This window comes from Tuber melanosporum (genome assembly GCF_000151645.1).
Source record: "Tuber melanosporum whole genome shotgun sequence assembly, scaffold_17, strain Mel28".
In the NCBI taxonomy this organism is placed as follows: domain Eukaryota; kingdom Fungi; phylum Ascomycota; class Pezizomycetes; order Pezizales; family Tuberaceae; genus Tuber; species Tuber melanosporum.
Genome location: NW_003298830.1, coordinates 199418 through 205455, shown reverse-complemented (window position 1 = coordinate 205455; position 6038 = coordinate 199418).

The window sequence follows — 6038 nt, the reverse complement described above, 5'->3', positions numbered from 1 at the left end:
ACTCTCGGTTTGGGCACTCTGTCTATCTGGCGTATGGGCCCATTGATTCCGTCCAGTTCCCTTTGACCCCGGCATACTGCTCCCGACGGATACATGACTTGCTTCGAGCGGATGCATCATTCCCTCCCCTGGATGCGCTAATCCAAAGCGCATCTCCGAAACCTTGATCCGAACAAATTAACGAAAATCCTGAGCCTGCCGAGCAGCTTGCATGATTCCAAACAAGAGTATGTAAGAGAAGTGGAAGGATGTCTAGAAGAGGGCGGATATGTGCGGTAATAGGTGGAAAGATAAGAGGATGCCTTCGTTTCAATCCATATACACTCCTGTCTTTACCCGTTAGTTAGTTGGGTGAGAATGAGAACGAGCGAATTTTCCCATTCCCCCAAAAGCCGTCCCCTCCAAGCCAAATCGTATTTTCCATTGCTTTAAACGTCGGCCCCTAAAAGGCGAAACCCTCCCCTTTATACCTCCCTAAATTATTAGGATTCGTAACCCTTTTCCCAGCATCGAAACCACCTACGAAATATATGTTTCAACAATTGCGAAGATGGTTATGCTTTTCCATACCTCCCCAACAGTACAGTATCAGTCCTATAGGATTGGAGTTCGCTGCAGACAATGAAATTGTGAAAAACCCGGACCAAGGTATCACTGCTATTGCTCATGCTGAAAGTCTAGCTATCCGGCCTCTCTGCCGGCCTCTGCACCTCCCCCCCTTCCCCCACTCCCCGTATTTCATAGAATACAAGGGCGGGCTATGCTATCTACTCGCAATATATGGATAGAAATTCCAGTATAGTGAAGTAAAACACTTCCTAGAAAAAGTATGATAGCAATACTTCTGCTCTGCGCTTCGAGCTCCATTAGTGTGTGACGACGTTCCGCCATCCCTCTCCCCCCCACTGAGTATCAGATTCGGGTTAGGCATTCTTGGCTTGTTCGGCTTCTATTTGTTAAGCTGTCTATTTAAAGTTTGTGTAAAGATGGAGGAGCACCGGAGAGGACAGAATTTAACAACCTCAATATTATCTATCTGAATAAAACCCAATGATTTGTTGCTCGCTTATATTCTTCTCCCTTGCTACCCGCTCTCTCTCATCCCGGGGGGGGGGGGGCCTATGCCTATATACCCTTTAAAATCTGAAAAAAACCAACTGTTTTTTTTAGCATCCCAAGCATCCCCCAAATGCGGGGGGATTGGGTGAGTGTTTGTATAGCCCCCCAAACATAGTGACAAAAAAGTCCCCGAAATCGGCCACAACCCATCATACCCGCTAATGCGACCTAACAGCAGTTTCCAGAGTAAGCTCATAGCCGTCACAAAAGACGCAATATTGTCCGTTCGTCCGTTCCTAGATTTCGCGCACTCTTGGTGTGGGAAGTGGGGTAGCGTCGTGGTCATGACTGTAATCTATGATAACATTCCGAAAGATTGCGGCTCTTGTGGCTTGGCAGCAAATCAATCTTGCGGCTCTTAATCTGGGTGTGGAACGCCAAGTCTGCGGCTCCTGTGGTATGCGAGTCCAGCCCCTCTTTCTGTCACCCGAGAGCACTAACTTCCAACGCAACTTTAAAATTCATGGCCCGGACTTGCCTTCAAGTCACCCATACCGCCAAACCGAGAGCGGACTTGGCTCACGAGCAGCTACGATCCAGCTGAAGGGGGAAGGCTAAACCAACGCTATTGCACTGCCCGTATTGTAGGCGATCGGATGTGGGCCTCCGCCTAATCTGCGGGAACCCTCGGGGCAGGGGTTTACTAGCATTTCCTCCATGGCACCCCGCGATCTAGCCGAAATTACACAATGTTTCTGAATACAGTACCACTACGCTAGCACCCGATGAGTCCTGTGTTGGATGGGGATGTGGATGCGAATGTTCTTGTTTATTCTCAGGAATCAGGAGCGAGCCTGCTAACTAAAAGGATTAACTAACAAGTGTACGGTACGCATCCATAGGTTTACCCTCAACACAGTCATACACTATCTCCAACATAGCTAGGGTCGTTTCCCATACCCTACCGGTACATGCAACACTCAACATCCTGGGCATAGTTGTATGATAGCAACTTCAAGACTTCTCATGCTCTAAGAAGTGAGTTCCGCACTCGAAATTGGGCGGGGAAGGGTAACAAGGGACCTCCGGGATCTTCCCCAAAAAGATAATGAAATCCGTCCTGTTCGTGCGGATTATCGACTCCAAGATCCTCTTCGTTCATCAGACAACCACCGAGTTCATGATCAACTTAGTGTTGCCCAGTCAAGGTAAGCGGCGGTATACCTCGTACTCCCTATATTATGCCTCTATCTTAGCTTATTTCTAGTTTCTCCTATCTACCGGTAGAATACTTCGGAAGCAGCCCCTTGGTGATGCATGCCGTCAGGCCTACTCGAAGGGAGGCGGTCTTTAATCATGTACAAGAATATACCCCCCTCGATTATACAGCTAGCCGTTGGACAGGTCACTGGTGAGAACCGTAGGATAGAAATATGGATTACATCGAGTTCACGCAACTGATCGGCAAGGGCTGTTGTGCTGGTGGATCGTAGTGTGAGGAGAGATCTGTTCGTTATTGTCTATCAATACAGGCAAAGGAGGGAGAGGGAGAGACTATAGCTAAAAGTGGAAACACACACACACACACCTCACCCTACATATAGGGTTATCCAGACCTAACTCAAAGTGTGAGTAGCCGTACCTCCTAACATATCCAACAAAGGCGAATCTAACAGATTTCTCGTAGGCTTTGCAGAGATGTGGTGGAGATGAGATCGTTGTGTCATTCCCGACGAAAGGGGTGGGGAGGAATCCAGCTATATAATTCTGTTATTCCTTGCTTGTTGCCAATCCTTAGCAATTGCTTCCTATATCTGTTGACATCCCGGACTTGTCTGTGCTGAGCCCCGGCTGAACTGAGGCGTGAGGCATGTTATTAGTAACACTGGAAATTAAGCGTCCTCGCGGGAGTGACCGAGCCTCAAAGCGGTTGGGTAGGGGATGCCATTGTCTCCGTTCGCTGTGAATTGTGTGCTCAGTATAGGAGAGAGTGCTCGTGAAACCATTGCGAGCAGCTGCGTGCTCTTGAATTTGGATGAAGTGACACTCGGAATGTTTCTTATTTTGGTTCGTCTTCTATCTTTATAAAGGCCATTGTCTATCTGTATTTGTACGAGGTCGCAGAACAATCGAACATTTAGTTACGTTCCTCCCCGAATGTGTTCCGTCCCTGCGGCCCAGAAACCCGCCCGGCTATAGAGACACCCCACCGGCCAAGACCAAGCGCGCAACTTTGCCGCTGTGATATCCTCGTGGTCATGTGGTGCACCCTATCATGGTAGGTTTGTGGTTTTCTTTTTAACTAGTTTTGAGCACGTTTTTTTTTTTGAAGCTTCTCCTACGGTAAATGGAGCCAACCCATTCAATTTACCTTAATACTCTCTACAGGCAACAACCTTCCCCCTCCCTAAAATGACCTCCTTTATTAAGCTTTAACAATAGGGACCCACATTGCGGGGCCAAAACCTACAGGCCACTGGAGTCAGTAGGGATTGGATTTGAAGTGAAAGGTGGGTCGGAGGTAACTAGTAAGGGATAGTAGGGATCACGATTTGATTCTTTTTGGAGGTGAATGGCCAGAATAAAAATATATTGAACACAAGGAGGCAAACGAAGAGGTAAAGAAAATATATAAAAGTCCCATACAAATTCGGAACGAAATTTCGAGTAGCTTCTCCAATTTTGCAAGCGTGAAAAAGCTTCGTCCATGGGTCCAACATCCCAAATCCAATCCCAAATTCCTCCGACGGTAGAACAGCTCCCCCGATGAAAAAAGGAAAAGAAAGGCTAACCCTGCGGTAACATTTCCCCGCAAGTCCGTTTCCAACAGGATTAACGACAAGCATCTATCTAATAGAACACTTTAGATTTGTAGTCAACTACAATACATGGTTAATACAACACCCGGACACTAGTTAAAAATAGCGATGAACTACGCACAAGGTGCCAGACACTGTTTAAGGCGGGTCGGGGCTAGGCCGATTGGTCAGGCATATCCTGGATATAGAACTAGTGAAGAGTTATAGTTCTTGGACAAAAGTCATTGTTGGTGAGTCCAAGTACCGCCAAAACACACCAAAATGGTCCAAATTCGGGGTAACGATAATCGCAAATTGCACCCTCACCTCTTGAACAATTAAAACAAAAAATATACCAATAGATAACCGACAACCTAGGGACTCTGAAAGTCATATTTCAGTGACAAAGTCATTTGTTCTGTCAGCAGCTCTCGGTACTTGGTGTGACCTATTCTAAAATCTAACCTAACAGCCAAGAATTTGTATGGGCTCTCATACAAACAGATACTTGCTCCCAAAATCACCAGTTCTACATCCCTACAGTTGACGCAATATTGAACCATATGCTTCAAAATTTAAACCTCGGAATCAGAACACCTAAAATCACTATTTCTGGAAGAATTGAACCACTTCCGCCCCAGATGGTTGAATTATGGCGCAGTGAAAAACAGCATTTTTGGTGTAAAGGGGGCTATAAACGATGACTTGTGTCACCGAGCTGTAGGTATCATGGGAAAGGAAGGCCCGGGAAGTGTAACCGAACAACTCACGCTACAAGAACGATTAGTAGATATCCGGTTCTAACAACGGCTAGTAGGGATGGGATTTGATTGCTCAATCTTTATATTACCCAAATGGGTGTGAGGTGCACAACGTATTAGTGGGGGAGCGTGAAGTAAGAATAAGAGGGCTCACGAAGGAGTTGCAGCACAAGAGCAAGTCAATATCAATGACAGCTGGAAAAAAAAAGGAGAGAGGTTTGCATACTAGTTAATGGGGTGGATGTGATGTTGGTTAGCCGCCTGGCCAGGTAGGAGGTGGAAATCGGCAATGCTTACCTCCTAGAGAGTGAATACAAGCACGAAGTGGGCACAGAATTAGCGATGCTCGGAGACGCATTAGCTGGCGCAGAGAACATACAATCTGTAATGGCAGGTGAGATATATAAGCACAGTAGAATAAGTAGGCATGAAAGAATAGGCGAGTTCGCATACCACTTCGACAGGTGCACAGCAAGAGATCAGTGATTATGTCTTCCATAAGCAGAAATCGATTCAGTAAAAAATACTCCCTACAAGACCCTGAGAGCAGAGGTCAGAAAATTTCTCATCCCTGAGCATGAGTGGGTGTTCGCTTATCTTCTACAATATAGAGAGAGCCTGAGGTTAGCAATTATGTCATGCCAGATCGGTGGAGGATCCCGATCACTTACGTCCTACATAGAGCGAGCGGGATGTCAGCAGTTATCTCATCCTAGAGCTGCTATTGATCCTTTTCACTTACTTGCTGCGACGCACAGTTAGCCGCGGGTCAGCTGCTATCGTCTGGAACTGGGTCAATCTGGTGCACATTCTGCCTAAAACATATAGCGAGCTAAAAGTCAGAAATTGACTTGCCCTGAGCCTCGGGTGATCTGGTTAATGTACAGTACAGTACGCGCTACAAGTAGAATAGTAAGCCAGGGGTCAGCGATTTTTTGGCCCTAGAATCTCAGTGGAACTTGATAGGTTACCCGCTACGGCGCACAACGCACCAAGGTCAGGAGTGGTCTTGTCATGGGTATCCTGGTCACTTATTGTACTTTCTGCATGGCGCAATCAACAAGAGGTCAGAAATTTTGGTGCCCCAGAACCGGCGGTGATCTTGATCACTTACGAGCCACAACACGGAGCAAACCAGAGATATCGTATCACATGCCCAACCAACTTCTCTCCCCTCGAGCTGGCCCTCATAGTATCCCAAAAGGCGACTAGAATGGGGCATAGTGAAAATATTTGTATCTATTGTATTGTCCGGGGACAAAATTAACTAGCTCTCAACGGCAATGGCAACGCTCCCCTCCTCATCGCCCCGCTCCCTCAACACTTCCTAAAGAAATTGCTCTACACCAACCAAAACCAAACCAATTTACTTAATTCTTGGTCGGCCATATAGAATAAATGACCCCACGATAATATTCTT